Source organism: Ursus arctos, unplaced genomic scaffold (assembly GCF_023065955.2).
Source record: "Ursus arctos isolate Adak ecotype North America unplaced genomic scaffold, UrsArc2.0 scaffold_92, whole genome shotgun sequence".
In the NCBI taxonomy this organism is placed as follows: Eukaryota; Metazoa; Chordata; class Mammalia; order Carnivora; family Ursidae; genus Ursus; species Ursus arctos.
Genome location: NW_026623114.1, coordinates 86,932 through 109,241, shown reverse-complemented (window position 1 = coordinate 109,241; position 22,310 = coordinate 86,932). Strand labels below are relative to the sequence as shown.

At 55.9% G+C, this 22,310-nt stretch overlaps 1 long non-coding RNA gene across 1 annotated transcript in view; it reads left to right on the top strand.

The window, feature by feature from the left end:
* LOC130543282 (uncharacterized) overlaps nt 1-22,310 on the top strand; it is a 116,157-nt gene that overhangs the window by 9,098 nt on the left and 84,749 nt on the right. The window contains exons 2-3 of the long non-coding RNA XR_008958514.1: nt 7,302-7,387; nt 22,087-22,172. This is a non-coding gene — a long non-coding RNA (uncharacterized LOC130543282). The remainder of the gene's footprint in view (nt 1-7,301; nt 7,388-22,086; nt 22,173-22,310) is intronic.

Below are 22,310 nucleotides of genomic sequence, written 5' to 3'. Positions count from 1 at the left end.
AGGGAGTCAGAGCAGTGAGTATGTCCTGCGCCGTCTCCGACAGGGCAGGTGGCATCAGGGTCCCCTCAGGGACCTCCATAGGTAGTGCTGGAGCCTGCTCGGGCTCCAGGCTTTCCAAAGGTGCAGGTGACTCTTGTAGCTCCCGACAGAGAGTCAGAGCTGGGAGTATATCCTGCCGTGGCTCTGACGTGGGAGGTGTCATCTCGGGCTCTTCAGGGACCTCCGTGGCTGGTGCTGGGGCCTGCTGAGGCTCCTGGCTTTCCAAGGGTGCAGGTGACTCTTGGACGTCCTCACGGTGGATCAGAGCTCTGACCACCAGCTGCACTGGGCCCGACACGACAGATGACGTCCCTGCTCTTTTGAGTTGCTGAGCTCCAGCAGCAGTGATGGGATTTTCCAGCTCAGGCTCTGAAGCTGCATCAGGCACCACAGTGGGAGCTGGGACTAGCTTTCGGCGCGGTTGCGGATCTCGCTGTGGGGCTGCTGCTGTCGCTCCAAGAAGAGAAAGTATGGTCATCATGATTGTCTTTCCATGTCCCTTCCAAATGAAGGCAACTTTGCCCACCACTCAGTATTGTCTAAGAACCCATCCCTGGGTGGTCTCCCCAAACTGTAGCCCATGGGGACAGTGATCTGAGACCACTCCTTGCTCCCAGCCACACTGCAGTCTGTGGAGGCTTGCTCTGTGTGGCCCACTCTCTCCCCTCCACAGGCCTCCATCAGTCACCCCCAGTCCTCCTCACCCCCAGCCTCCGGCTCAGCGGGCTCGAGGTGTCGCAGCCGAGAGAGGAGGAGCCAGGCACGTTGCTCCAGGTCTGAGCCTGGCACGAGGAACCCTACGTATGCCAGTAGTGTCTTTAGGCAGGGAAATTCCGGGGGCTGGAAGAAATCTTCAGGGTAGTGGTCCAGCCAGGTGCCCAGGATGGAGGAGATGACCCTGGGGAGAGACAGGTGGGCAGAGGAGTCAGAGGACAGGGCACCTCCCACGCGGATGCCCCAGGGAGCCCCTGTCGGAACCTGGGCCCCTGGGTCCCCGGCTCCTGGCTGTCAGAGCCCATTCCTACTCCATGTCCACCTGTGATGTGGCAGAGCTGCCTGAGGCAGGCCTGGTCACTGAGGAGGGGCTGGCCCAAAGCCTCTGTGAGTGGGAGTCCTTGACCCCTGGTGTGACCATTTCTGTCCTCCAAGCGGAAGCTGGACACCCTGCTCAGTCTCCCTGCCCACTTGCCGCGTGACTTGCACTGCATGTGGGCAGGGAGGGGTGGCGTGTCTGGCGTGGTCATTGCTATGACTATCCAATCAAGGAGGGAACTAAGGGACTCTGTCCCATCCCTGGCCTTCCCAGGACCCTCCCGATACCGCCCACTTCCCCTCCCGTGCCTACGTGCTGCCTCGTTCAGTAGGTGCCAGGAGAGGGTGTCCTTGCGTGGACACTAATCTCCCACTGGCTGGGGGACGTCCAGTCCCCGAGCCCTCCCTGGGTCTCCTGAGTACCTGCTGAGCACCCAGTGTCGACGTTCCACCAGATGTGTGGAAGCCACGCCCTTTGTTCTGGGTCCCAGGATTAGGGTAGAGACAGGGCTGAGAGGCGGCGGGGATGGGGAATGACTCTGTTAGGGGCTGAGGCGGCCCTCCAGCCCGCTCTGCTCTCCCACAGTGCCCACACCCCACCCAGGGCTCTCCAGGCCCCCTTTCCTCTTCTGCAGAAGCAGCCCTCAGACCTGGACCCTCTCACAGGAATGGCAGATGTGTGGGATGAGGGTCCAGCAGCCCCCAGATCACAGTCCCCTCGCTGCCCTCTCGAAGAAGGAAGGGCCCTGTGCATTAGCCAAAGCTCACTCACGTGCCCCGCTGCTCCTGGTCTCCGCCGATCTCGTCCCAGGAAGAGAGGACGCATCCGTAGCTAGAGGAGGCCGGAGGGGTGGTGGGGGGATCGCATGAAATGCCCTGTGAACCCTCCCTCTCATCGTATCTAGTGTCACTGTCTGACTGCCGACTAGAATGGAGCCCTGGGGTGCTCCCGGGTGCTGTCTGCTGTGTGCGTGGGATCACAGTCAGCGCCCAGGGAAGCGTCTGCAGGTCTGCACCTAGAAGGGCATCCATCCTTTATGCTCGATGAATGAAAGGGCCCCCACCAGCCCCATCCCAGAGAGCTGAGTGGGCCTGGGGCCCCCTGCTCATGCCCGGGCATGCCTGCTCTGGTCTCACCCAGGACACAGACCCCAGATGGAGTGTCAGATGTCCTTTTCCAAGGGGAAAAGAGCCCAGCTCAAGACCGTGGTGACGGTGAGGGCTGAGGCAGAGGCTTCTTCATGGGGAGCGGGACGATGATCCACGAGCACGACCACAGCCCCCGTAGAGGACCTTTCCACAGGGCCAGGCGCCCAGGTGTCCTTACCCTCCAGGACCCCACTGAGTCCCTGTAATAACTCTGCCCCAGTCCGAGGAGCCCACTGAGGCTCCGCGAAGTTGGGTGGCATTCCCCAGACTCCCAGGCAGGAGGTGGGCAAATCCCACTGGGCTGTGGAGGGGCAGGGTGCTCACCTTGTCACCAGCTGGTCCAGCACCTCCTGGGTGGTAGCATAAGCTCTGTATGTGGCCAGGAACATGGAGACGTAGCTGAGGTCTCCGTCTAGGAAGGCGGGCAGCAGGTGTTCTACTCGCTTCTTCAGCAGCTCTGCCCGTTGGGGCCGCACCACGCAGCTCCCATTGCTCTTCACGGTTGAGGCCTTTCTAGCCTGAGGTGGGACAGGGGAGACATGCGGTCTTCACTGCGGTCACCAGGAGGGTTGGGGGTTGGAGCCCAGAGCAAACCCCCAGGCTCTCGGTGACGTAGGCAAAGAGGTGGGACAGGAGGGCCCACAGTAGACAAAAGGAGCAAGGTGCCTGGCTGGTTCCGTGGGTTCAGGGTCCGCCTCTTGGTTTCGGCTGAGCTCCTGATGCGCGCGTCCTGAGATCGAGTCCGTCGTCAGGCTTCGCACTTAGGGCAGGGTCTGCTTGAGGATCCTGTCTCTCCCTCTGTGTCTCCAACCCCCGTCTCTGTCTCTGTCTCTGTCTCTGTCTGTCTCTCAAAAACATAACTCGTGCAATCTCTTTAGGGAAAAAGGAGAATGGCAACAATACGGGGATGTGAGGTGGGGGGTGTGTGAATGGACGTCGGTATCTCAGGTCAGATCGTTAGCGGAGTATTGACAGCCGCTCCCTGCACTAACGGCATCGTCCCTGTGATTTCTGACGATGTATGTCAGGCTTGAGAACACAGAGACTGTTTCATGGGTGGGGGTGCTCGGGATTTTAGGGCACGTAGGATGTTCCGTGCAGCGCTGTGAGTTGGCAACAGAAGGGAATCACATGAACGTCCTGCCTCTGTGAAGGGCTCAGTGGCTGCGGTAACGGATGGGCCTTCTGGAATGTTGTGCAGCACAAGGAGGCGCCTGCTCCGGACCCTGGAGGGGCCCCAGGGATGGGTTCCTTCACAACCAAAGGGCAGAGCAATAGGCATAGTACCATGAGCCCCAGGCCCCTTTGGGGAAAAGTCTCCCAGCTCAGCAGGATCTCGAGCAAGGGATGAGAGGTGGTTTAAGGTCGCTTTTCTGATATTCGTACAGATATGTGGATAGGGACTGTGCATGGGGCCAAGGCCGTTGGCAGGGCCCTGACGGCAGGTTTGGGGAGGAGATGGGGATCCAGGTTCACATGGGAGCAGGAGTCCAGGAGGGAGCCCCGAGGAGCCCAGAGGCTGGTTTCTGGGATCTGGGTCCCTTTGTGCCGCATCGGTGCCCTGGGTGCTGGGTCCCTCCGGCACCTCCACTCACCCTGAGCCAGCGCTGGACTTTGTTGGCAGTAGGGGACTCCTTCCTGTCCTTCAAGGAGGTGGGGCAGGGGATCCCATCGTTCAGCTCCTGCCCTGTCTCCTGTGTGGAGCTCTGTAAAGACAGTGCCCGGCAGCCAGGCGGGAGGCCTCGGAGGTCTGTCTGGCTGCCTTTGCTGGTCCTCAGACCCAGGGGACTCCCTTGCAGGCCCACCACACCCCAGGATGCACGCAGCTCCACCATGGAGAGAAAAGTGACACAGCTCGAGGGCCTTGGATTCACTCTGGCCCTGGTGAGAGGCACCTCAGGAATCCTCTTTCCACCCTGCCCACCGTGGCATCGGTGTGAGCATGAAGGCATCCCCAGGGTATCCACTGCCCTGCAACCTCCTCCAGCCCAGGGCGGGACCTCCCCCACATACCCCTCTTTCCCTGAAACTGGGGGGATGGGGCTGCCCAGGGATGGCTCGGAGAGGTGGCCTGGCCTGGCCTGGCCTGGCCTGGCCTAGGCCGCTCAGTATTACCTTCCGGCACCTCCTGGCAAAGGCCCTGCGGCGTCGGGGGCGCGGGTTGAGCCAGTGTCTGCAGCAGGTGAAAAGTCCCTCAGCCCGGGGTTTCTGGAAGCCAGAGCCCCGGAAAATGGGCACGCAGCAAGAGAACATCTTTCGCTATCGAATGTCTCTGGCCAAGTGAGCCTGATACGGGACCGCACTAGAATGTGGGTGCCTGGTGACCAGGGTTCCAAGTTCTGTGGGGGTCGGTTATCAGGGAAGTGACTTCACTTCCTGGGATCCCCTCCCCGAGTCCACACCTGGACTAGCACCTACACAAACAGTGCTCTGGGCTGCCGACTGCTCATCCCCTTTCTGCGTGCCATGCCACATGCGTACCCGGTGACACCAACACAACCCTCTCCGCAGGCCCTAGGGAAGGTCTGGGTGCAGCCAGGGCCCCAGCTTAGAAACACCCCGGGCTCTGACGCAAGTCTCCATCTTCCCTGTTTGGGACCCCGGAGAAGCCGTTGTGCCCGTCAGGGATGGTCTGTGTCTTGCCTGTGCGATAGGGATTTTTCCAGCGGACTTCTTGCGGAAGTCCACAGGCATAGGTGGGATACCATCTAAGAAATTGGGGGAGTGGTGTCCCACGTAGGGAATACCTGCCACCACATTTTCTTCCTTTCTCACCTTCTCTGAGTCTGTAGCTCCTCCGATGCCACCCACAGTCCCTATTGTGTTGTGTGTGTATCTGTGCACATGTGTGGGCCCCAATACTCGTATTGTGCAGGCCCAGAAGATGAGAGTCCCACCTAGGGGTGGATGGGAAATAGCTTTCCCAGGTCTTAGGCTTTCTAATTTCCAAGGCAAACCCTGCAGAAGGCATTGGAGCCTTGGCTTAGAGGGGCTGAGCCCACCCTTACCCCTAGACGCTGCCAGTCGTGTGTCACGAGCCATCCCTCCTTTCCTCTGGGTGTCCTGCGGGCAGGGGTGCCGTCAGTGGGTTGCCCTGGCCTGGGCTCCTCCTCAGACGGGTACGTGCTGGGATGCCTCCTGCCTGGGATGTCGATGCTTCTTCTCATCACCCCCATACCATGTGCAGGTCTACAGCCAGTTCCAAAGCACAACCTCTTCCCGAGCTCCCAGTGAGTAGCTAGGTTCAGCCACGGCCCCACCGTTAAGGACACTCGGAGAGCTGGGTTCAGGCCTGGTTCTGCCTTCTTACCAGTCTGTGATTCTGGGCAAGGCACGGACCCTGCTGGGGTCTTCCCCTTGTTGCAGAGGCTGTCTCTTACGTAACTGATTTTCTTTTATTTGAAAGATTTTCTGTGTTGGTTTGAGAGACAGAGTGTGGGGGGTGGGGAGGATAGAGGGAGAGGGGAGACAGAATCTCAAGCCGACTCTGTGCTGAGTGTGATGCGCAACGCTGGTCTTGATCCCAAGACCCTGAGTTCGTGACCTGAGTCCAGATCACGAGTCGGAGGCGTAAGCAACTGAGCCACCCAGGCGCCCTGGCAAAAGAACACTTTCGATATATTTCCAGGCAATGCAGGGAAGTGACTAGTGCAAGGGGGAAGACAAACATGAGGGACTCTGCATTTCCCTAACTTACTGCCTAAAGAGATTTCATTTCTAGTCTACGGGTCAGGAATGTAGAACACAGGCGAAGCTCAGCCATTTCCATGAGTTGGAGACAGCAAGGTGGAAGTTTGGAGAAGTCAATATGGCTGTGGTTTACAGTACAGAATACTGAGGAGAGCTGCACAGAGAAAGAGGACCTCAGAAAGCCATCTAGGATCACTTTTGAGTTGTCATAGAATTCCGCAGTAGGGCACATGTGTGAGGAACGTAGGTGGTGTGGGGAAAATAATAGCGCAGGGGAAGCAGAGAGGAAAATGTCACTAGCCTTCACACACAATCAGGAAAAGTCTGTGCTACCGGCAGCAGGCAGAGTGGAAAACCTCGTAATTCGTGGGACATTGCAAAGAGAGCTCAGAATACCAACAGAACAGTAGCAAAATACATTGAAGACTACTGTGATACCACCTAACAAACCTTTGGAAAGCTAGTCTGGAAGGATAAAATAGTTTTCCAGGAACCTCCCCATCAGAACAATCCTCAAGGGTATGTGTAGAAATATAAGCCATAGTTAATATCTAACAATTAAAATTCACGATAGCTGCCTTCCAACAAAAGATTACCAGGATGCAAAGAAGGAGAAAAGTTCACCTCGTACTGAGGAGAAAGATTAAACAATAGAAACCTACCCAGAAATGAAAAAGACGATGGAAGTATTGCACATGGACATTCAAACCACTGTTAGAAAGAGGTTTTATATACGTAAGAATGTACACAAAGGATGAAGTGAAACAGAGATATAGAAAATATGAAAACAAGGAAAACCCAACTTCTGGAGCTGAACCGTAGCACGTCTAAGATGAAAAATGTAGTAGATGGCCTTTCTTTCACGTTAGACACTAAATAGCAAAAAGAGAGAGAGAGAGACAGAGACAGAGAGAGAGAGAACGTGAATGTATGATCATTGCAGTTGTCCAGAATAAAGCAGAGAAAAGGAAGGGTGCAAACCACGCCCTGCACACAAACACTAGAGTATGTGTGAGCTTTGTAGCAATTTCACGTGGCCTGGTAGATAAGAAATTGGCTGAGGTACAGAAAAAAACTGTTTGAAGAAGTAATGTCTGATTATTATCTGAATTGTATGAACCCTCTCCACCCAGAGATTCAAGAATGCAGGAATCCAGCCAACAAAACCCCCAAACATAAAGATCATGAAAAAAACCCTCCTTATCAACCTACATCCCAATAAAATTGCTTCAGACCAATGATAAAGAAAAAATCTAAAAAGCAGATGGAGATGAGTCCATTGCGTTACCTGTCACGTCCCTAATTCTGTAGATGGTCTCTGTTTCTTTCTGGTCTGTGGTACTCTTGGAGTGTCTCTTCACTTACAGGATCCCCCTTCCTATTTCTTGCAGGGTGGTTTCGCGGCCAAATCCTTTGAGTTCCTTTCTGTCCTGGAAGCTCTTTATCTCTGCTCCTATTCGGAATGCCTCCTTGCTGGGTAAAGTATTCTTGGCTGCATGTTTTTCTCATTTAGTACCCTGACTCGATCACGCCAGCCCTTTCTGGTGTGCCAGGTCTCCGTGGATAGGTATGTGGCTAGAAGACCCTCTTGTCTCAAGCTGCTTTCAGGATTTTCTCTTTGTGTCTGAAATTGCAAACGTCACTGTATATGTTAGGGTGTTCCTCTATTCCTGTGGATTTGGGGAAGAGTCCTCTCTACCTCTTGGACTTGAATGCCCGTTTCCCTCCCAGATTGGGGAAGTTCTCAGCTACGATCTACACAGACAGATCTTCTGTCCCTCTGTGTCTTCTCCCTCGGGGCCAGAAGTAATTCCAATATTGTTTCCTTTTGTGGCATCACTGATTTTTCGATTCCCCCACCCATGGTCCATTCGTTGGCTTTCTCTCTTTTCCTCGGCTTCCTTCCTTTCCGTCAGCTTGTCTTTGGTGTCCCTGACTCTGTCTTCTGCCTCATTGACCCTGGCCGTTAGAGTGTCCACATGCAATGTAGACTGCATCTCAGTTAGAGCCTTTGGAATTTGGGCCTGATTCGATTTCATTTCTGCACTCTGAGAGTCTCTCGTGTCATTTAGACTTTTTTCAAGCCCAGCTAGCAACTCTATAATTGTCATCCTGAGTTCCAGCTCTGACATCTTACTTAAAACCATATGCATTAGATCAGTGGCCGAGAGGGTTACCTCTGGCTCTTTCTTTTGCCGTGAATCCCTCCCTCTAGTCACTTTTCCCAGAGAAGAATGGATGGGGGAGAGAGAGATTAGGATCTCACAGGGTGGACAAAACAGGGTGAGCCACTTGGTCCCGAGTGTCTGTTGGTCTGTGTGTTGGAAGTCACTAAATCCCAAAATGGTAAAGAAAGCCAAACTCATATATACACAGAAATCAAATTGAATATAGCGACAGGAATCCAAGAATGAAGAATATGTGTATCAAATGTCAATGTAAAAAATGAAAGTTAAGAAAAGATTGAAAAATGAAGAGTTGCTAAAAGAAAAAGAAAAAGTAGTTGGAAAGGGAAAAAAGACAGAAAAAAAAAAACAACAACGAAATGGAAAATGTTGAATGGAGAGAGAAATGAATGATGAGAAAAAGCCTCGAGCTCTAGGTGCTATTTTCCCCTAGCGCTGGAGTTTGGCCGTCCTCTTTGGTCTGTAAACTTGCTGTTCACTTGTTGTTTCACCTCGTTTTCGGGGGGCAGGGGCCTAGTGCCCTGTTTCGCAGGTGTTTTTGCCTGGACGGGGATGCACTGCCCCTTGCCAGGGGGCCCGGTGGGGCTCAGGGTCAGCGGGTTGCTCTGTGTGCCTTGCGTTCCCAGAGGGCTTTCCCCGCCTCTTGAGAGGGTGAGAATAAAAACGGCCGCCCGCATCTGTAGGCGCGGAGGTGTGATGCTGTTGTGCGCCAAGTTGTGTAGACGTCTGCGGTGCTCCCCACACCAAAGCTCCTGGGGGAAGGCGGAGGGTCACAGCATTCCTGTCCTTTGCAGGGCTCCCAGACGGAGAGCTTCTGATCAAGTGGACTCCCCGTCAAGTGACTTCGTGCGAGGAGAGGGATCTCTCCCTTCTCCTCACTTGGGTCTCGAGCAGGAAGCGTAGGCACTGCTCTCACAACAACTGAACCGGAGGGTTATCGGGAATTGGGGCTGGCAGGGGCAGGGGGTCACTGCTGGAGGAGCCTGAGGGGTGTGGAGGGGCTATGCCCAGTGCCAAAGCCGCCGGTTGAGGCTCTGTCCATCCTGCAGCTTCCATGAGCACCCAGTGTGCTTTGGAAATGAGGAGGTCGTGGAATATAGGTGAGGTTCAGTGGGGTGGAACCCGGAGCCGACGACCAGGAGAGAATTCTTGAGACGTCTTTGGTGCAAAACTGGTGGTTTCTGACAGGACCCGTGGCAGATAGAGCTGCTGCCCCGGCTTGTGAGGGGTGGCTGATGATAAGACTATGGGGTTGGGGGAAGGGAAGGGAAAAGGGAGGTTGAGATAATACTTGCATATGTTAAAGAAGACTCCCAAGGTACAGAGGCCTTGCCATTGTCTAGGGAAGGTGGTTTTGCCCTCTAGCAAGGCATGGACATTAAGACGGTTGGGAACTTCCTGGAGGCTGCAGATTAGAAGGACATTTCATTGTATCTACTTTCCCTTCAGGAAGCTAAGTAATTGATAGAAAGGCTTGGTTCTTGTAAAGTGCTAAGACGTTGGGAAACTGAGGGAGACTTAAGTCTTGCAGGATTGTGGTGTCTATAGGTGAACTATTTCTTTGCCCTTTAGGGCAGCCGGGAGTGCCTGAGGAATGTCACGTCCACCCCATGGTGGGGGGTGGGTGTGGGGTGTCAGTTCCGGCTTTGTCCTCCTCAGCTAGCCTTCTCTTGCCTCCTCAGTAAAGGTCCCTCCTGTTCACAGAGGTTCAAGCAGTTCTCGCTGTTGCCACCTAGTGGACATATGGATGAACACATTCAGGTCATGTCTGTGACTCCCTGAGCTGAGCGGCCCTGAGAGGTTGGTTCCTTCCTGCGAGGAGAGGGCCCAAAAAGGATGGACCCGGAGCAAGCAGACAAGTGTGGCCCGGCCGACGCCCCTCTGCTGGCCTGGAAGCAGGACCCGGTTGCTCTACTTAGAAGCTGAGTTCTAGAGCAAGAGGGGCTGGAGTGGCTGGGGTGTGTCCCGGGACGGGGTCTGGATGAGGGGTGTTCCAGGACGGGGGGTGGGGGTGGGGTGGGGGGGCAGGGCTGCTTGTGGAGGGAGGATCCATGAGGGCGGTAGGGACAGGCTCTCCCGTGCTCCACGGGTCCCGCCCAGGTAGCCTGGTGGCCTCAGTGCTGGCTTGTCTTCCTCGTGATTTCAGGGTTCATCTCTAGTCTCCGGGGACCCTCCTTTCCCGAGCAAGGCTCCACGGAAAGAAAGAGAGTATAGCTAGAGGACCCTGCAGCCAATACTCCCAACAATGGGACTAGCGTGTGTTCCAGAAATTGTGCTTTTAGGAGACAGCCCTAAAGCAGAAGAGATTTAGGGCACATTGTACTCTTCACTTTAAGGAGGAGACTCAAAGAATTGGAGAGGTCTCAGTTGTTGGGCAGGTGGTGCTGCTGAGTAAATGATGTGTAGCCCCTGAAAATGCAGAAGGGGACAGGAGAGGAGTAGCAGTGCCTGTCCACTGTGGGGACCTCAGGCCGAACAAGAGCCCAGCTGTGGAACCCTCCCTGCCCCACCCTGTCCCCCACACAGGCAAACCCCCTCCCCCGCTCTCACTCACCCATACACTCCGAGGGAAAGGACTGGAAGAGGGACGCCATGTGTTATGGGCTATCATGGTAGAAGGTAGAAGGAATGTGTCTTCCTTTCTTCATATTTACATCACTCTTTTGCTACCAAAACGTAATCTGGCTGAAACCTTAGAGAACTTTTAAATTACCTGATATGTTTGTAATAAAGAGGAAAATTTAATATGCAGTCTTAATATTTTTATAACATGCACATTAGAATCATTGAAACCTGGCCTATCCAGGAAAATGAAAGATTTTGAAGGTGTCTCCTGGACCCAGAGATTTCTGGCTCCTGGGTCACACTTACAAAAGGGAAGCCTATCCCAGATCATGAAAACATTTCATTTTGGGGCTTCACATGCGCAGTATTGTATCAGCAATATTCCTTTGTAGTGAAAAGGGTTTTTTTTTTGTTTGTTTGTTTCTGTTTTTGTTTTTCTGTGTTTGTTTGTTTTTTAAGAGAAAAAAAGCTGAAAAAAAAAATGAATCACTCATAGGTTACGTAGCTAGATACAGAAAGGCCACACTGCCTGATCCCACACACATGAAAACCCAGAAGAAGTAACTCACAGAGGCGGAGATGAGAGGGGAGCCGTGGCTACAGGGACTGGGCTGAGGGAATGAGCAGTATCTGACGAGTGGCACGGGAGTGTCTGGGAGGGAAATATTGTAGAAGGACAGGTTGTGAAACACTGTGTACCTAATGACACCTGGAGGTACAGTTTAAAAGGATCAGAGTAAAATTCCATGAAAACTCAATTTATCCTTTATTTATAGACCAGGATGTATTAAGCTATGAAATAGGTGCATGAACAACGCAAAAATTAGAAACACTGGAATGACAGGGGAGGGGAAGCCGTCCTTTGGGGATTCAGCGAGCAGGAACTGCTGCTCCGGGGCCGGGGCCGAGGCCGTATGCTCCACTGAGAGAGTTGGTAGGCGGCGCCCTTCGGCAAGCCCGATAACTGATGCTGTAGCCTGCTTGGACTCCGGGGCTGCCAAAGGTGCAGGTGGCTCTTGGAGCTGCTGACAGGGAGTCAGAGCTCTGTGTATATCCTCCGCTGGCTCTGAGAAGGCAAGTGACATCAGGGGCCCTTCAGGGACCTCCATAGTTAGTGCCGCAGCGTGCGCGGGCACCGGGGCTGCCAAAGGTGCAGGTGGGTCTTCAAGCTCCTGACAGGGAGTCAGAGCGCTGAGTATATCCTGCCGTGGCTCTGAAATGGGAGCTGTCATCACGCGCTCTTCAGGGACCTCCATGGCTGGTGCCGGAGCCTGCTCAGGCTCCCGCGCTGTCAAAGGTGCAGGTGACTCTTCTTGCACCTGAGAGAGGGTCAGCGCCCTGAGTATATCCTCTGTTGGCTCTGATATGGGACGTGGCCTAAGGGGCTCCTCAGGGACCTCCGTAGCTGGTGCTGCAGGCTGCTCGGGTTCCGGTGCTGCCAAGGGCGGAGGTGGCTCTTGGAGCTCCTGACAGGGAGTCAGAGCAGTGAGTATGTCCTGCGCCGGCTCTGACAGGGCAGGTGGCATCAGGGGCCCTTCAGGGACCTCCAGAGCTAGTGCTGCAGCGTGCGCGGGCGCCGGGGCTGCAAAAGGTGCAGGTGACTCTTCTAGCTCCCGACAGAGAGTCCGAGTTGTGAGTATAGCCTCCGCTGGCTCTGACATGTCACGTGGCCAAAGGGGCTCTTCAGGGACCTGCATAGGTAGGACTGGAGCCAGCTCGGGCTCCGGGGCTGCCAAGGGCGCAGGTGGCTCTTGGAGCTTCTGACAGGGAGTCAGAGCTGTTTGTATCTCCTGCGCCGTCTTCGACAGGGCAGGTGGCATCAGGGGCCTTTCAGGGACCTCCATAGCTGGAGCTGGAGCCTGCTCGGGCTCTGGGGCTGCCATAGATGCCAGTGGCTCTTGCAGCTCATGACCGTTCGTCAGAGCTGTGAGTGTATCCTCCGCTTCCTCTGACATGGCAAGTGGCATCGGGGGCCCTTCAGGAACCTCCATAGTTGGTGCTGCAGCGTGCGTGGGCGCCGGGGCTGCGAAAAGTGCCGGTCGGTCTTCAAGCTCCTGACAGGGAGTCAGAGCTGGGAGTATATCATCTGTGGGCTGTGACATGAGACGTGGCCCAAGGGGCTCTTCAGGGACCTCCGAAGCTGGTGCTGCAGGCTGCTCGGGCTCCGGCGCTGCCAAGGGCGGAGGTGGCTCTTGGAGCTCCTGACAGGGAGTCAGAGCAGTGAGCATGTCCTGCGCCGGCTCCGACAGGGCAGGTGGCATCAGGGGCCCTTCAGGGACCTCCATAGTTAGTGTTGCAGCATGCGCGGGTGCTCGGGCTGCGAAAGGTGCAGGTGGGTCTTCAAGATCCTGACATGCTGTCAGAGCTTTGAGTATATCCTGCCGTGGCCCTGAAATGGGAGCTGTCATCACGCGCTCTTCAGCGACCTCCATGGCTGGTGCCGGAGCCTGCTCAGGCTCCCGCACTGTCAAAGGTGCAGGTGACTCTTCTTGCACCTGAGAGAGGGTCAGAGCCCTGAGTATATCCTCTGTTGGCTCTGATATGGGACGTGGCCCAAGGGGCTCTTCAGGGACTTCCGTAGCTGGCGCTGCACGCTGCTCGGGTTCCGGTGCTGCCAAGGGCGGAGGTGGCCCTTGGAGCTCCTGACAGGGACTCAGAGCAGTGAGTATGTCCTGCGCCGGCTCCGACAGGGCAGGTGGCATCAGGGGCCCTTCAGGGACCTCCATAGTTGGTGCTGCAGCGTGTGTGGGCGCCGGGGCTGCGAAAAGTGCAGGCCGGTCTTCAAGCTCTTCACAGGGAGTCAGAGCTGTGAGTGTATCATCTGTTGGCTGTGACGTGAGACGTGGCCTACGGGGCTCTTCAGGGACCTCCGAATCTGGTGCTGCAGGCTTCTCGGGCTCCGGCGCAGCCAAGGCCGGAGGTGGCTCTTGGAGCTGCTGACAGGGGGTCAGAGTGCTGTGTACATCCTCCGGTGGCTCAGACATGGCAAGTGGCATCAGGGGCCCTTCAGGGACCTCCGTAGCTAGTGCTGCAGCGTGCGCGGATGCTGGGGCTGCGAAAAGTACAGGGCGGTCCTCAAGCTCCTGACAGGGAGTCAGAGCTGGGAGTATATCCTCTGTTGGCTGTGACATGGGACGCGGCCTAAGGGGCTCTTCAGGGACCTCCGAAGGTGGTGCTGCAGGCTGCTCGGGCTCCGGCGCTGCCAAGGCCGGACGTGGCTCCTGGAGCTCCTGAGAGGGAGTCAGAGCAGTGAGTATGTCCTGCGCCGTCTCCGACAGGGCAGGTGGCATCAGGGTCCCCTCAGGGACCTCCATAGGTAGTGCTGGAGCCTGCTCGGGCTCCAGGCTTTCCAAAGGTGCAGGTGACTCTTGTAGCTCCCGACAGAGAGTCAGAGCTGGGAGTATATCCTGCCGTGGCTCTGAAATGGCAGGTGTCATCACGGGCTCTTCAGGGACCTCCATGGCTGGTGCCGGAGCCTGCTCAGATTCCCGCACTGTCAAAGGTGCAGGTGACCTTTCTAGCACCTGACAGAGAGTCAGAGCTGTGAGTATATCCTCCGCTGGGTCTGACATGTCACGTGGCCTGAGGGGCTCTTGAGGGACCTCCATAGCTAGGACTGCAGCCTCCTCGGGCTCCGGGGCTGCCAAGGGCGCAGGTGGCTCTTGGAGCTTCTGACAGGGAGTCAGAGCTGTGAGTATGTCCTGCGCCGGCTCTGACAGGGCAGGTGGCATCAGGGGCCCTTCAGGGACCTCCATAGCTGGAGCAGGAGCCTGCTCGGGCTCTGGGGCTGCCATAGATGCCAGTGGCTCTTGCAGCTCATGACCGTTCGTCAGAGCTGTGACTGTATCCTCCGCTTCCTCTGACATGGCAAGTGGCATAAGGGACCCTTCAGGGACCTCCAGAGCTAGTGCTGCAGCGTGCGTGGGCGCTGGGGCTGCGAAAGGTGCAGGTGGGTCTTCAAGCTCCTGATAGGGAGTCAGAGCTGGGAGTATATCCTCTGTTGGCTGTGACATGGGACGCGGCCTAAGGGGCTCTTCAGGGACCTCCGAAGGTGGTGCTGCAGGCTGCTCGGGCTCCGGCGCTGCCAAGGCCGGACGTGGCTCCTGGAGCTCCTGAGAGGGAGTCAGAGCAGTGAGTATGTCCTGCGCCGTCTCCGACAGGGCAGGTGGCATCAGGGTCCCCTCAGGGACCTCCATAGGTAGTGCTGGAGCCTGCTCGGGCTCCAGGCTTTCCAAAGGTGCAGGTGACTCTTGTAGCTCCCGACAGAGAGTCAGAGCTGGGAGTATATCCTGCCGTGGCTCTGACGTGGGAGGTGTCATCTCGGGCTCTTCAGGGACCTCCGTGGCTGGTGCTGGGGCCTGCTGAGGCTCCTGGCTTTCCAAGGGTGCAGGTGACTCTTGGACGTCCTCACGGTGGATCAGAGCTCTGACCACCAGCTGCACTGGGCCCGACACGACAGATGACGTCCCTGCTCTTTTGAGTTGCTGAGCTCCAGCAGCAGTGATGGGATTTTCCAGCTCAGGCTCTGAAGCTGCATCAGGCACCACAGTGGGAGCTGGGACTAGCTTTCGGCGCGGTTGCGGATCTCGCTGTGGGGCTGCTGCTGTCGCTCCAAGAAGAGAAAGTATGGTCATCATGATTGTCTTTCCATGTCCCTTCCAAATGAAGGCAACTTTGCCCACCACTCAGTATTGTCTAAGAACCCATCCCTGGGTGGTCTCCCCAAACTGTAGCCCATGGGGACAGTGATCTGAGACCACTCCTTGCTCCCAGCCACACTGCAGTCTGTGGAGGCTTGCTCTGTGTGGCCCACTCTCTCCCCTCCACAGGCCTCCATCAGTCACCCCCAGTCCTCCTCACCCCCAGCCTCCGGCTCAGCGGGCTCGAGGTGTCGCAGCCGAGAGAGGAGGAGCCAGGCACGTTGCTCCAGGTCTGAGCCTGGCACGAGGAACCCTACGTATGCCAGTAGTGTCTTTAGGCAGGGAAATTCCGGGGGCTGGAAGAAATCTTCAGGGTAGTGGTCCAGCCAGGTGCCCAGGATGGAGGAGATGACCCTGGGGACAGACAGGTGGGCAGAGGAGTCAGAGGACAGGGCACCTCCCACGCGGATGCCCCAGGGAGCCCCTGTCGGAACCTGGGCCCCTGGGTCCCCGGCTCCTGGCTGTCAGAGCCCATTCCTACTCCATGTCCACCTGTGATGTGGCAGAGCTGCCTGAGGCAGGCCTGGTCACTGAGGAGGGGCTGGCCCAAAGCCTCTGTGAGTGGGAGTCCTTGACCCCTGGTGTGACCATTTCTGTCCTCCAAGCGGAAGCTGGACACCCTGCTCAGTCTCCCTGCCCACTTGCCGCGTGACTTGCACTGCATGTGGGCAGGGAGGGGTGGCGTGTCTGGCGTGGTCATTGCTATGACTATCCAATCAAGGAGGGAACTAAGGGACTCTGTCCCATCCCTGGCCTTCCCAGGACCCTCCCGATACCGCCCACTTCCCCTCCCGTGCCTACGTGCTGCCTCGTTCAGTAGGTGCCAGGAGAGGGTGTCCTTGCGTGGACACTAATCTCCCACTGGCTGGGGGACGTCCAGTCCCCGAGCCCTCCCTGGGTCTCCTGAGTACCTGCTGAGCACCCAGTGTCGACGTTCCACCAGATGTGTGGAAGCCACGCCCTTTGTTCTGGGTCCCAGGATTAGGGTAGAGACAGGGCTGAGAGGCGGCGGGGATGGGGAATGACTCTGTTAGGGGCTGAGGCGGCCCTCCAGCCCGCTCTGCTCTCCCACAGTGCCCACACCCCACCCAGGGCTCTCCAGGCCCCCTTTCCTCTTCTGCAGAAGCAGCCCTCAGACCTGGACCCTCTCACAGGAATGGCAGATGTGTGGGATGAGGGTCCAGCAGCCCCCAGATCACAGTCCCCTCGCTGCCCTCTCGAAGAAGGAAGGGCCCTGTGCATTAGCCAAAGCTCACTCACGTGCCCCGCTGCTCCTGGTCTCCGCCGATCTCGTCCCAGGAAGAGAGGACGCATCCGTAGCTAGAGGAGGCCGGAGGGGTGGTGGGGGGATCGCATGAAATGCCCTGTGAACCCTCCCTCTCATCGTATCTAGTGTCACTGTCTGACTGCCGACTAGAATGGAGCCCTGGGGTGCTCCCGGGTGCTGTCTGCTGTGTGCGTGGGATCACAGTCAGCGCCCAGGGAAGCGTCTGCAGGTCTGCACCTAGAAGGGCATCCATCCTTTATGCTCGATGAATGAAAGGGCCCCCACCAGCCCCATCCCAGAGAGCTGAGTGGGCCTGGGGCCCCCTGCTCATGCCCGGGCATGCCTGCTCTGGTCTCACCCAGGACACAGACCCCAGATGGAGTGTCAGATGTCCTTTTCCAAGGGGAAAAGAGCCCAGCTCAAGACCGTGGTGACGGTGAGGGCTGAGGCAGAGGCTTCTTCATGGGGAGCGGGACGATGATCCACGAGCACGACCACAGCCCCCGTAGAGGACCTTTCCACAGGGCCAGGCGCCCAGGTGTCCTTACCCTCCAGGACCCCACTGAGTCCCTGTAATAACTCTGCCCCAGTCCGAGGAGCCCACTGAGGCTCCGCGAAGTTGGGTGGCATTCCCCAGACTCCCAGGCAGGAGGTGGGCAAATCCCACTGGGCTGTGGAGGGGCAGGGTGCTCACCTTGTCACCAGCTGGTCCAGCACCTCCTGGGTGGTAGCATAAGCTCTGTATGTGGCCAGGAACATGGAGACGTAGCTGAGGTCTCCGTCTAGGAAGGCGGGCAGCAGGTGTTCTACTCGCTTCTTCAGCAGCTCTGCCCGTTGGGGCCGCACCACGCAGGTCCCATTGCTCTTCACGGTTGAGGCCTTTCTAGCCTGAGGTGGGACAGGGGAGACATGCGGTCTTCACTGCGGTCACCAGGAGGGTTGGGGGTTGGAGCCCAGAGCAAACCCCCAGGCTCTCGGTGACGTAGGCAAAGAGGTGGGACAGGAGGGCCCACAGTAGACAAAAGGAGCAAGGTGCCTGGCTGGTTCCGTGGGTTCAGGGTCCGCCTCTTGGTTTCGGCTGAGCTCCTGATGCGCGCGTCCTGAGATCGAGTCCGTCGTCAGGCTTCGCACTTAGGGCAGGGTCTGCTTGAGGATCCTGTCTCTCCCTCTGTGTCTCCAACCCCCGTCTCTGTCTCTTTCTCTGTCTCTGTCTCTGTCTGTCTCTCAAAAACATAACTCGTGCAATCTCTTTAGGGAAAAAGGAGAATGGCAACAATACGGGGATGTGAGGTGGGGGGTGTGTGAATGGACGTCGGTATCTCAGGTCAGATCGTTAGCGGAGTATTGACAGCCGCTCCCTGCACTAACGGCATCGTCCCTGTGATTTCTGACGATGTATGTCAGGCTTGAGAACACAGAGACTGTTTCATGGGTGGGGGTGCTCGGGATTTTAGGGCACGTAGGATGTTCCGTGCAGCGCTGTGAGTTGGCAACAGAAGGGAATCACATGAACGTCCTGCCTCTGTGAAGGGCTCAGTGGCTGCGGTAACGGATGGGCCTTCTGGAATGTTGTGCAGCACAAGGAGGCGCCTGCTCCGGACCCTGGAGGGGCCCCAGGGATGGGTTCCTTCACAACCAAAGGGCAGAGCAATAGGCATAGTACCATGAGCCCCAGGCCCCTTTGGGGAAAAGTCTCCCAGCTCAGCAGGATCTCGAGCAAGGGATGAGAGGTGGTTTAAGGTCGCTTTTCTGATATTCGTACAGATATGTGGATAGGGACTGTGCATGGGGCCAAGGCCGTTGGCAGGGCCCTGACGGCAGGTTTGGGGAGGAGATGGGGATCCAGGTTCACATGGGAGCAGGAGTCCAGGAGGGAGCCCCGAGGAGCCCAGAGGCTGGTTTCTGGGATCTGGGTCCCTTTGTGCCGCATCGGTGCCCTGGGTGCTGGGTCCCTCCGGCACCTCCACTCACCCTGAGCCAGCGCTGGACTTTGTTGGCAGTAGGGGACTCCTTCCTGTCCTTCAAGGAGGTGGGGCAGGGGATCCCATCGTTCAGCTCCTGCCCTGTCTCCTGTGTGGAGCTCTGTAAAGACAGTGCCCGGCAGCCAGGCGGGAGGCCTCGGAGGTCTGTCTGGCTGCCTTTGCTGGTCCTCAGACCCAGGGGACTCCCTTGCAGGCCCACCACACCCCAGGATGCACGCAGCTCCACCATGGAGAGAAAAGTGACACAGCTCGAGGGCCTTGGATTCACTCTGGCCCTGGTGAGAGGCACCTCAGGAATCCTCTTTCCACCCTGCCCACCGTGGCATCGGTGTGAGCATGAAGGCATCCCCAGGGTATCCACTGCCCTGCAACCTCCTCCAGCCCAGGGCGGGACCTCCCCCACATACCCCTCTTTCCCTGAAACTGGGGGGATGGGGCTGCCCAGGGATGGCTCGGAGAGGTGGCCTGGCCTGGCCTGGCCTGGCCTGGCCTAGGCCGCTCAGTATTACCTTCCGGCACCTCCTGGCAAAGGCCCTGCGGCGTCGGGGGCGCGGGTTGAGCCAGTGTCTGCAGCAGGTGAAAAGTCCCTCAGCCCGGGGTTTCTGGAAGCCAGAGCCCCGGAAAATGGGCACGCAGCAAGAGAACATCTTTCGCTATCGAATGTCTCTGGCCAAGTGAGCCTGATACGGGACCGCACTAGAATGTGGGTGCCTGGTGACCAGGGTTCCAAGTTCTGTGGGGGTCGGTTATCAGGGAAGTGACTTCACTTCCTGGGATCCCCTCCCCGAGTCCACACCTGGACTAGCACCTACACAAACAGTGCTCTGGGCTGCCGACTGCTCATCCCCTTTCTGCGTGCCATGCCACATGCGTACCCGGTGACACCAACACAACCCTCTCCGCAGGCCCTAGGGAAGGTCTGGGTGCAGCCAGGGCCCCAGCTTAGAAACACCCCGGGCTCTGACGCAAGTCTCCATCTTCCCTGTTTGGGACCCCGGAGAAGCCGTTGTGCCCGTCAGGGATGGTCTGTGTCTTGCCTGTGCGATAGGGATTTTTCCAGCGGACTTCTTGCGGAAGTCCACAGGCATAGGTGGGATACCATCTAAGAAATTGGGGGAGTGGTGTCCCACGTAGGGAATACCTGCCACCACATTTTCTTCCTTTCTCACCTTCTCTGAGTCTGTAGCTCCTCCGATGCCACCCACAGTCCCTATTGTGTTGTGTGTGTATCTGTGCACATGTGTGGGCCCCAATACTCGTATTGTGCAGGCCCAGAAGATGAGAGTCCCACCTAGGGGTGGATGGGAAATAGCTTTCCCAGGTCTTAGGCTTTCTAATTTCCAAGGCAAACCCTGCAGAAGGCATTGGAGCCTTGGCTTAGAGGGGCTGAGCCCACCCTTACCCCTAGACGCTGCCAGTCGTGTGTCACGAGCCATCCCTCCTTTCCTCTGGGTGTCCTGCGGGCAGGGGTGCCGTCAGTGGGTTGCCCTGGCCTGGGCTCCTCCTCAGACGGGTACGTGCTGGGATGCCTCCTGCCTGGGATGTCGATGCTTCTTCTCATCACCCCCATACCATGTGCAGGTCTACAGCCAGTTCCAAAGCACAACCTCTTCCCGAGCTCCCAGTGAGTAGCTAGGTTCAGCCACGGCCCCACCGTTAAGGACACTCGGAGAGCTGGGTTCAGGCCTGGTTCTGCCTTCTTACCAGTCTGTGATTCTGGGCAAGGCACGGACCCTGCTGGGGTCTTCCCCTTGTTGCAGAGGCTGTCTCTTACGTAACTGATTTTCTTTTATTTGAAAGATTTTCTGTGTTGGTTTGAGAGACAGAGTGTGGGGGGTGGGGAGGATAGAGGGAGAGGGGAGACAGAATCTCAAGCCGACTCTGTGCTGAGTGTGATGCGCAACGCTGGTCTTGATCCCAAGACCCTGAGTTCGTGACCTGAGTCCAGATCACGAGTCGGAGGCGTAAGCAACTGAGCCACCCAGGCGCCCTGGCAAAAGAACACTTTCGATATATTTCCAGGCAATGCAGGGAAGTGACTAGTGCAAGGGGGAAGACAAACATGAGGGACTCTGCATTTCCCTAACTTACTGCCTAAAGAGATTTCATTTCTAGTCTACGGGTCAGGAATGTAGAACACAGGCGAAGCTCAGCCATTTCCATGAGTTGGAGACAGCAAGGTGGAAGTTTGGAGAAGTCAATATGGCTGTGGTTTACAGTACAGAATACTGAGGAGAGCTGCACAGAGAAAGAGGACCTCAGAAAGCCATCTAGGATCACTTTTGAGTTGTCATAGAATTCCGCAGTAGGGCACATGTGTGAGGAACGTAGGTGGTGTGGGGAAAATAATAGCGCAGGGGAAGCAGAGAGGAAAATGTCACTAGCCTTCACACACAATCAGGAAAAGTCTGTGCTACCGGCAGCAGGCAGAGTGGAAAACCTCGTAATTCGTGGGACATTGCAAAGAGAGCTCAGAATACCAACAGAACAGTAGCAAAATACATTGAAGACTACTGTGATACCACCTAACAAACCTTTGGAAAGCTAGTCTGGAAGGATAAAATAGTTTTCCAGGAACCTCCCCATCAGAACAATCCTCAAGGGTATGTGTAGAAATATAAGCCATAGTTAATATCTAACAATTAAAATTCACGATAGCTGCCTTCCAACAAAAGATTACCAGGATGCAAAGAAGGAGAAAAGTTCACCTCGTACTGAGGAGAAAGATTAAACAATAGAAACCTACCCAGAAATGAAAAAGACGATGGAAGTATTGCACATGGACATTCAAACCACTGTTAGAAAGAGGTTTTATATACGTAAGAATGTACACAAAGGATGAAGTGAAACAGAGATATAGAAAATATGAAAACAAGGAAAACCCAACTTCTGGAGCTGAACCGTAGCACGTCTAAGATGAAAAATGTAGTAGATGGCCTTTCTTTCACGTTAGACACTAAATAGCAAAAAGAGAGAGAGAGAGACAGAGACAGAGAGAGAGAGAACGTGAATGTATGATCATTGCAGTTGTCCAGAATAAAGCAGAGAAAAGGAAGGGTGCAAACCACGCCCTGCACACAAACACTAGAGTATGTGTGAGCTTTGTAGCAATTTCACGTGGCCTGGTAGATAAGAAATTGGCTGAGGTACAGAAAAAAACTGTTTGAAGAAGTAATGTCTGATTATTATCTGAATTGTATGAACCCTCTCCACCCAGAGATTCAAGAATGCAGGAATCCAGCCAACAAAACCCCCAAACATAAAGATCATGAAAAAAACCCTCCTTATCAACCTACATCCCAATAAAATTGCTTCAGACCAATGATAAAGAAAAAATCTAAAAAAGCAGATGGAGATGAGTCCATTGCGTTACCTGTCACGTCCCTAATTCTGTAGATGGTCTCTGTTTCTTTCTGGTCTGTGGTACTCTTGGAGTGTCTCTTCACTTACAGGATCCCCCTTCCTATTTCTTGCAGGGTGGTTTCGCGGCCAAATCCTTTGAGTCCCTTTCTGTCCTGGAAGCTCTTTATCTCTGCTCCTATTCGGAATGCCTCCTTGCTGGGTAAAGTATTCTTGGCTGCATGTTTTTCTCATTTAGTACCCTGACTCGATCACGCCAGCCCTTTCTGGTGTGCCAGGTCTCCGTGGATAGGTATGTGGCTAGAAGACCCTCTTGTCTCAAGCTGCTTTCAGGATTTTC